This window comes from Mandrillus leucophaeus, unplaced genomic scaffold (genome assembly GCF_000951045.1).
Source record: "Mandrillus leucophaeus isolate KB7577 unplaced genomic scaffold, Mleu.le_1.0 Scaffold167, whole genome shotgun sequence".
Lineage (NCBI taxonomy): Eukaryota > Metazoa > Chordata > Mammalia > Primates > Cercopithecidae > Mandrillus > Mandrillus leucophaeus.
This window is the reverse complement of record NW_012101665.1, coordinates 724,536-733,913: the sequence shown is the minus strand read 5'-3', so window position 1 is coordinate 733,913 and position 9,378 is coordinate 724,536. Positions and strand designations below refer to the sequence as shown.

At 44.3% G+C, this 9,378-nt stretch overlaps 1 protein-coding gene across 4 annotated transcripts in view; it reads right to left on the bottom strand.

Moving 5' to 3' along the window:
• LOC105536987 (serine/threonine-protein kinase Sgk3) overlaps positions 1 to 9,378 on the bottom strand; it is a 159,926-nt gene that overhangs the window by 83,859 nt on the left and 66,689 nt on the right. For 2 of the 4 annotated variants that reach the window (XM_011976480.1, XM_011976481.1), the window contains exon 1: positions 2,893 to 3,031. The exons of the other annotated variants lie outside the window; for them this stretch is intronic. The gene's annotated coding sequence lies outside the window, so the exon portion shown is untranslated. Of the gene's footprint in view, positions 1 to 2,892; positions 3,032 to 9,378 lie in introns of those variants that run through there. 4 annotated transcript variants of the gene reach the window in all.

The following is a 9,378-nucleotide window of genomic DNA, read 5'->3' as shown; positions in this document are numbered from 1 at the left end:
CTCCAGGACATGAAGCAATAAAGAAAAGACCAATGCCCTAAGATTTCGAATTCAAAGTAGACTGTGCTAAATTCTCTACGAAAGTCACCAGCACTCAGAGGAAGAAAAAGCCACTTCCAACTGAACTTACCTAGATACTTGGTAGGGGGTGGCAGGGGCCGCATGTGAGGGGGGTTTGAAGAATGGGAACTCAAAACAGAAAGGGCAGCAGAAGTTCTCACTAGAAACAGGGAACAGCCACTAGTCCACTATGTCTAAATCCCCGCCCACGTCGGAGAAAAAGATCAACTCATCAATAAAAACAGAAAGAGAAACTGTCATGAAGCAACACTCATCTTGGGATTTTATAGGGCATCACCATTAAAGCCTTATTCTACTGTCATATTTACAAATCTAAACTGGAACTCACTCTCTTCATCTATAGGAGATACAGACTGTAAAAGTGGGCTTGAAATCATGTTGGAGGGAATTCTGAATGTCAGGTTTTTCACTCTGGATTTCATTCTGCAGGTAAGGATGTGAAGGCACTTGAAAAGGGAACTGCAGTGCTGTAGGTGTCAAATGGAAGGGAATGAAGAAATGGGCTTGGCAACAACAGGAGAGGCAGGTTTGCAAAAAAAAAAAAAGTGACAGATGAAATAACTTGGTAGCTATTTGCATGTGGGGTACAAAGGTAAAAGAAAGAATTAACATTGCCTCAAGATGTTATTCCTGGGTAACTAGGAATAAATAAAATGGAGGGAAGGGAAAATAGGGCAAAATGACAGTGAATTAGCTTAACTAATTACTAATCTTGTTGGAAATGTCCGCATAAGATCCATGAATTCAGTACCTCTGTGTGCCGGGCACTATTTTCAAGCATTTAGGATACAACAGTGAACACAACTGGCAAACAACTTTACCCACATGGAACTTACGCTCGTCAGACAACAGACAATGAATAAGTAAATAAACAGGTCAATATATAAGTGTGGTGTTGTATGTAATTTTAAATAGGAAGGTAACATCTAAACAAACACCCAGAGGTGAAGGAGTGACCTATACAAAGAGCTGGGGAAGAGTCAGCAACTAACAAAACAATAGCTTAAAATAATTTCACTCCACAATGCTTTTGAAGTTAGCAGCCACATTGCGACATACCTCTTTGGGACCCAGTCCTATTTCCTTGGGCGAGCATTCAGGGTTCCACTTCCTGACTCTATCCTACCCAATCAAGAAAACTTCACCAATAAAACGGCGATAAAAAACTGCCTAGTGGGTCAATTTGTTTATACTGGCTGTTTACATTCCCTATATGGGAGAAGAGGACTGCATTTTAAAAGGACAAAACCAAAGCACATTAGAACATGTTTGTACAAAGCTTAAGAAGACAATCATCTTGTTCTCAAAGCAATAATTAATGTAGCAACTTTGAGACTTGTGATTTAAATCAAAGGTACTGAAGAAAGATTATGAATCATGCAATTAAGCTACCAAGCAGGATACTGCTGGAGAGGAAAGCCATTCACAGTACCATAAAACTGTCAAAAATAAAGATAGTAACTATCATCAAAACTAGAAATAATATCATCATTTGATTTTATACTTTGTTGATCAGCAGAACTGAATTCTAGCCTAAGCTCCGCCATTTATTGGTTCTGAGTCTCTGGCCTCATCCTTATCTGTAAAGACCAGCTGGTCTGATTTTTCAGATTCCTTTCAATTCTGAGATTCCCTGCAGCAAGCTACGGTTCCTATGATGTTTATTTATGTATTGGGGGTGCTCTGTTTTACTTAGGTTTGCAATAATAGTACAAATAAGCATCCACCCAAAATAACACAACTTAAATGTTCTGTATAAAGGGATATGAACTGCTTTTAAATAAACCCGCCTGAACTTGGTGCTTAAAATGAGGCTACATTCACCGTAAAGGCGCTGCCTCTTTTATCATTCCTGTTTTAGAACAGCCTTCAAGACTCTGAGGTTTCTGTGGATGTGATTTGGAACAAGGTGAATGATCACATCAGGTAACACCCCTAGTGAAAGAAAAGAGACCTTTTCTTGTGAAACTTGGTCTAAGAAAACTGTTCCAAAGGAATCCCCAAGCATTTCTAGCAACAGCTCTGAGCTAGAAAGCACGTATATCTGGTGATGGCAATTCTTGACATTAATGCTCATCTGAATGCATAATAAAGAAAACAGCCAAAGTTTATTGTGGACTATGAGCCAGGCATTAACTCATTTAATCTTCAAAAACTGCTGTAAGTTTGGAACTATCATTATCTCCATTTTACATACGCTAAAACTAAGGCATAGAAAAGCTAACCAAATTGCCCAAGTTTTCTCAGTTAATAAATAGATTCAAAACCATGACTCCAGCTCCAAAGTCTGCGTGCTTCATCTCCAAGATACACTCCCTATGTAACCCCTGCTGTCCATGTTTAAGTAACAGTCCCGTTTCTACTACACCTTCCTTACAAACTGAATAATACAAAGTAAAAGTAAAGCCCCACGGCAAACTCACTATCGGGTTTCTCCTCCTGTCCTGAACCACAAACTGTAAATATATTTTAAAGATATACAAACTTGACAGTACCTGGGACTTCTCGACATTTAGAGGGGATGTGTGTGGAACAACTCAAACATTTCCTGCCTCGGACCAAGTGCAGTGAATGAGTGCTGCGAAGCCGCAGCATGCCTGGGTGTGGAACCGGCGTCTCCTCTCAGGGGCTCACAGGAGGGGCCGCCCGCGCGCCCCGCCCCGCGCTCCTGATGGGCGCGGAAACGGCACTGGGGCCCGTCACACCACACCTGCCTCCCGCGCCCCCGGGGTCCCTCCACCTGGCCCGCGCAGTGCCCGGGCTGTTCTCCGCCAGGCTTCCTCGCGCAAGCTCGATGAGCCACACGCTTACCTTCGGGGACCCACCCCCGGCGCGTGGCGAACGGGAAGCACCGCCACTGCTGCGCCACACTCGGCCAGGACCTGCGTCGTGCCACCACCTCCCAGCGGCGCCAGCTGCGCTCCCTGCGGGGGCCAAACCTGTAGGCCCCGCCCCCTGCGGCAGGCCCCGCCCTCACCAATCACCGCCGGCCACGCCCGAATATGGGCTCGATCAGCCCCGCCCTCGGAGCTCTTCGACCGCGCCCCCGAAGGAGCAGCGGGCGGGGTGCAACCCCTGGGCCTTAAGTAAATATGCGGGGGAGGAAAGGCGGGAATCCAGCGGATGGGAGAGAGAAAACGAGAGGACCCCCGCGGGGAAGTGAAGAGAGCCTTGGGCGGGGTCGGGGAATAAGAAGGCACTCTCCCCAGGTTCCCGCTAAAGTGTAGACCTCAAAACAACCGTGCTCATTCAAGACATTGGCATAATCTCATTTTCCTCGGGCGGGGTAGGAGTCACACACCAATTCAGGGCTCCAGGCGTGAGACGTCGTTGGGAATGGGATTCAGAGGAGCAAAGAAAGGAAGCAATTCCTTTACTAGTCTCCACCACACATCCTTTACTTCAAAACCTGGGGAGTCGGCTCCCAGTAAGAATCCTCGAGCTTAAACTGTTAATTAATCCCATTCCCTTCATAAATTGTTAATCAATCCCGTTCGCTTCAAACAGTTCAGGCGCATCACGAGAGAGCAGACGCGGCCGGGTTTGGCATGAATGTCCGTAGTGTGCTACTACTCTAAGGTTTGCGTCTTGGTGTACAGATAAAGGAAAACCAGAATCCTCAAAACGACTTGTTTTAATTATTAATGCATCTGAGTCTGGACGGTGAAAAACGGCTTGAGGCATTAAGCCAATAACTGAGTCGGGCACAGTTCCTACAGTCCCAGCTACTCCAGGGGCTGAGGCAGGAGAATCACTTGAGCCCAGGAGTTCTAGGCCAGCCTGGACCTGCATAGCAAGACCCTGTTTCTAAAATAAAAATAATATAACTAATGAATATGGCAGGGAAACAAAGGGCTCACTTTGCCAGTAAGCAGGATTGATATACAGTAACCTTTATTACAAGAATTTCAGAAAATAATGCCAAGAGGCCAGCCTAGCTCTGTAGCCTTAAAGGGAAGTCACAATATCCGAAGTCCTCAATTTGCTTATCAGTAAAATGAGGGGATTTAGCCTGGTGACCTCATGGGCTCCAAATGCCCTCTCATACTCTAGAGTTTGTCCTGCCAGGCTCTACTCACAGGAGAGGGGAAAGAATGCAGGGAAGTATTGTCTAGTCAGGAGCTACTCAGAGAAATTGGAAATTTTTAGAAAAAGCTTCAGGGATCTCTGGAATCACTTCATTCGACCTCTCCCTTCCGACTTTCCTGTTTGTAATAATAATAATACACCAGTCCCCGACACATACCCTTATCAACAGTTTCCCTTTTTTTGACCCACAGTCTGAAAAAATTAAATGGAAAATTCTAGAAATAAACAATAAGTTGTAAATGGTGTGCTGTTCTGAGCAGTGTGATAAAATCTCACTCTATCCCAATCCATCTACCTTCAATGTGAAGCCTCCCTCTGTCCAGTTTGTCCATGCTGCAGATGTTAACCACCTGCTAGTCACTTAGTAGGCATCTCTATCATCATGTCGGCTGTAGAGGTGTCACAGTGCTTGTGTTCAAGGAACCCTTATTTTACTTCATGATGGCCCCAAAGTGCAAGAGTTGTGATGCTGACATATTGTTATAATTGTATTTTATTATTAGTTATGGTAGTTAATCTCTTACTGTGCCTAATTTAGAGAGTAAACATTATTGTAGGCATGTATATATAGGAAAAAAACAGTTTAGACTGCGGTTCAGTACTATCTGCAGTTTCAGGGAACCACTGGGAGTTTTAGAAGGTACCCCCTTGGCTAAGGGGGTAATACTGTATCGTTCTTGCCCTAACTCAAAACCTTTGACTCTTCCCTCTCAGTCCTCACGTTTGGTCACCAGGTCCTTGGCTTTCTCCTTTACAGAGTCTCTTCAATGACTCTTCCATTTTCACTGCCATCTCTGTATAAAGAACAGATTCAAAGAACTCAGGGTGTTTGATCTGATCCTAACCTACATTTCCCACCTAATCTCCAACTCACTCTTGTGTACTCAGCTGTTTGACAGACTGTCTCCTCAACGTACAGAATCCACGACTTATAGCTAACATCCCTGCCACTGTACATGCAAACCCACTGCCTCCCAGCTGGAATACCCTCTTCTCAGTCCTAGCTACCTGTCTTGACTACAATAGCCCAGCTCAGGGACGTCTCTATGCAATAAAATGCTATAATACTTAGGATCTGCACCACTCACGTTAGCATGTAGCAGGGCTACTTTGTTTTGTTTTCTGCTATTTAGAATCTTTATCTCAAGCCAGTTATGGTGGCTCACACCTGTAATCCCAGCACTTTGGGAGGCCAAGGCAGGCAGATCACTTGAGCTCAAGAGTGGAGTTTGAGACCAGCCTGAGCAACATGGTGAAACCCCATCTCTACAAAAAAATTTAAAAATTAGCCAGGTGAACATGGTGAAACCCCGTCTCTACTAAAAATACAAAAAAATTAGCCGGGTGTGGTGGCAGGCACCTGTAGTCCCAGCTACTCAGGAGGCTGAGGCAGGAGAATGGCATGAACCCAGGAAGCAGAGCTTGCAGTGAGCCGAGATCGTGCCACTGCACTCCAGCCTGGGCAACAGAGCGAGACTCTGTCTCAAAAAAAAAAAAAAAATGAGCCAGGTGTAGTGGTGCACGTCTGTAGTCCCAGCTACTTGGGAGGCTGAGATAGGAGGATCGCTTGACCCTAGAAGGTACAGGCTGCAATGAGCCGAGATTACGCCACTGTACTCCAGCCTGGGTGACAGAGTGAGACCCTGCCTCAAAAAAAAACAAAACAAACAAAAAGAATATTTATCTTGCTGGGCACAGTGGCTCATGCCTGTAATCCAGGTACTTTGGGAGGCCAAGACAGGAGGATTTCTTGAGCCCTGGTGTTCCAGAGTAGCTGCAGCAATACAGCGAGATCCCATCTCTATAAAAAATTAACGAGGCATGGTCCCTGGCTAATTAGTCCCAGCTACTTATGAGGCTTAAGTGAGAAGATCACTTGAGCCCAGGTGGTCAAGGCTACAGTGAGTCATGATTGCACCATTGCACTCCAGCTTGGGTGACACAGGGAAAGCCTGTCTCAAAACAAACACAAAAGAATATTTATCTCTAAAACTAAACTTTAAACCTTTTTTTTTGGAGACAGAGTCTCGCTCTGTCACTCAGGCTAGAGTGCAGTGGCGCAATCTTGGCTCCCTGCAACCTCTACCTCCCAGGCTCAACCAATTCTGCTGCCTCAGCCTCCCGAGTAGCTGGGATTACAGGAATGCACTATCACGCCTGGCTAATTTTTGTATTCTTACTAGAGGTGATGTTTCATGATGTTGGCCAGGCTGATCTCAAACTTCTGACCTCAAGTGATTTGCTGGCCTCAGCCTCCCAAAGTGCTGGGATTACAGGTATGAGCCACCACACCCAGCCAACTTAAAACTATTTACTAGATGTCCCCAGGCCCCAGTCAACCAGGAATAAAAGTTTTCAATATCTTGAGGCTGGGTGCTGTGGCTCATTCCTGTAATCCCAGCACTTTGGGAGGCCGAGGCGGGCTAATCACAAGGTCAGGAGATCGAGATCATCCTGGCTAACATGGTGATAACCCCGTCTCTACTAAAAAAATACAAAAAAAATTAGCTGGGCGTGGTGGGGGGCGCCTGTAGTCCCAGCTACTCGGGAGGCTGAGACAGGAGAATGGCATGAACCTGGGAGGCAGAGATTGCAGTGAGCTGAGATTGCCCCACTGTACTCCAGCCTGGGCGACAGAGCGAGACTCTGTCTCAAAAAAAAAAAAAAAAATTAGCCGGGCGTAATGGCGGGTGTCTGTAATCCCAGCTACTCAGGAGGCTGAGGCAGGAGAATGGCGTGAACCCAGCAGGGGGAGCTTGCAGTGAGGTGAGATCGTGCCACTGCACTCCAGCCTGGGCAACACAGCAAGACTCCCGTCTCAAGAAAAAAAAAAACTCAATATCTTAAGAAGGCGAAAAGAAATTATAGATTCATCCATAATTAGGCTGTTCAGATTACCTACAACAGCAAGATTCTGTTTTTCTCTGAAATATTATGATACTGAAGTAACACCAGTTACTTCATGCTAACCAAATGCTTTGATTGGCAGTTACATGTGACTGATTCATAAAAATGGAAAAGTAAATGATAAGACTTTTTTGGAAGACTAAGTCTTTGAGATTCATGGAGGTAAATAAAAAGTAACCTACCCACTCTTCTTCACCTCATTGCCCAAACAAGTGGTATACCCATAGTAAATGCTTAAAAATATATTAATCAGTCCATGATTATTTTCAACTTTCCTTAAGTCCTCTCTCTCCTTCACTAAATACTAAAACACTGGTCTTTTCTTTTTCATGGAAATAAGATAGTGAGAGCTTCCTCTTTTTTTTTTTTTTTTTTTTGAGACAAGAGTTTCACTCTTGTTGCCCAGTGCAATGGTGCGAGCTCAGCTCGCTGCAACCTCCGCCTCCCAGGTTCAAGTGATTCTCCTGCCTTAGCCTCCCAAGTAGCTGGGATTACAGGCACGCACCACCACGCCCAGCTAATTTTATTTTAGTAGAGACGGGGTTTCTCCATGTTAGTCAGGCTGGTCTCAAACTCCTGACCTCGTAATCCGCCCACCTCAGCCTCCCAAAGTGCTGGGATTACAGGCATGAGCCACTGCACCCGGCTCCTCTTTTAATTTCAAAGAAATCCTCAAGAATAAGTGAAAAAGAATCACACAGCATTTCTTGGAGTTGGACTAGAAAGGTTTTCAGTGTTCTAGAAATAAACCCTTGAATCACAGCAAATTCTCTATGTTAGCAAGCTCTATGTACCATTAAGGTCTTTAGAGAGTAAATTTTCCTTAACTGCAACCTTACCCAGATGGTAAAATAGAAACAGAACCCAGTTTGCAGAATGACTACCAAGTAAGAGTAAAAACTGATTTGCAATCTATCAATGGCCCCTTGTGTTTTGAAAATGTCAACGGCACATTTCAGGGAGGCCCCAGAGTTCTAAAGTCTGTCCCAAACAATCTATAAATCACTAGTCACAGCAAACCTTTATAATGTTCTAGAGATTTAAGAAGTATTAAATAGACTAAATAATAATCACACTTCATCTATAGAGTGGGTTGTACCAGAGGCTATTGGTAATAGACTCTTGGAACTCTTCTCTACCTCTCTTCAAAATGTGAAGTGACTATTAAGAGTAAAGCCTTAGGGGACTTCTGAATCCAGCCAACATGGAGTAATAAGGACCAAATTGGCCCTCCCACCTGAACCAACCAAAAGGAAAAAGGAAAAAGAGCCAGACAAAATATATAAAACATCTGTTTTCAAGATACTGGATATCAGGCAGTGAAAGAAAATGATTCCTAAGCAAACTAAGTTTACCCCAGCTTACTACTTTCAGATACCTTACACACCATGACATAGGAAGTGGAATGAAGGAGAGCCCAGCAGACTCCCCGAGTTGAGATGATTCGGCTATGAATCCAGGAAGAACAAGATGGTTACAGTTCACAAGACAGTGTACAAGAGGAAGTTAAGTGCACAGAGAACCCTAGAGACCTGCCGAAGGTTCTCCCGGAGAATGTGACAATGCGGATCAGTGCATGCGTGTGAAGAAACTATAAAAAGCACAGCAAAGAAAAAAACATATGAAAGCATTAGACAGAATACCACTGGAAACTCACAGAGGGCCAGGAATAGTGACTGTTCCTATCAGGTAGACTAGAAACGCTCCTAACTCAATGGAGGTAGAATACTAAGAAGAGTCTTACCTTACTTAAACTGGGGGGGAATTAGCCCTAGAATAAATACTGCTTGAGTCCTGCCAAAAAAAAATATATATATATATGGAAGTAAGATCTGAAAGGATTGAACTATTTCCTAGTAATTTACCTCTATCTCAAATTAAAATCCAGGCATATTTATGAACTATTTCCTCGTAATTTAACTCTATCTCAAATTAAAATCCAGGCATATTTATAAGAACAGAAAAATATCCAGCATCCAGCAAGGAAAAAAATCACAATGTCTGACATTCAATATTGAATATGTGGCATTCAGTATTACAAGGCATGCAAAGAAACAGAAAAATATGACCAATAATGAGATTAAAAAGTAATCACTAGGGGCCGGGTGCGGTGGCTCACGCCTCAGCACTTTGTGAGGCTGAGGCGGGCGGATCATGAGGTCAGGAGATCAAGACCATCATGGTGAACACGGGGAAACTCTGTCTCTACTGAAAATACAAAAAAATTAGCTGGGCGTGGCGGTGGGCGCCTTTAGTCCCAGATACTAGGGAGGCTGAGGCAGGAGAATGGCGTGAACCCGG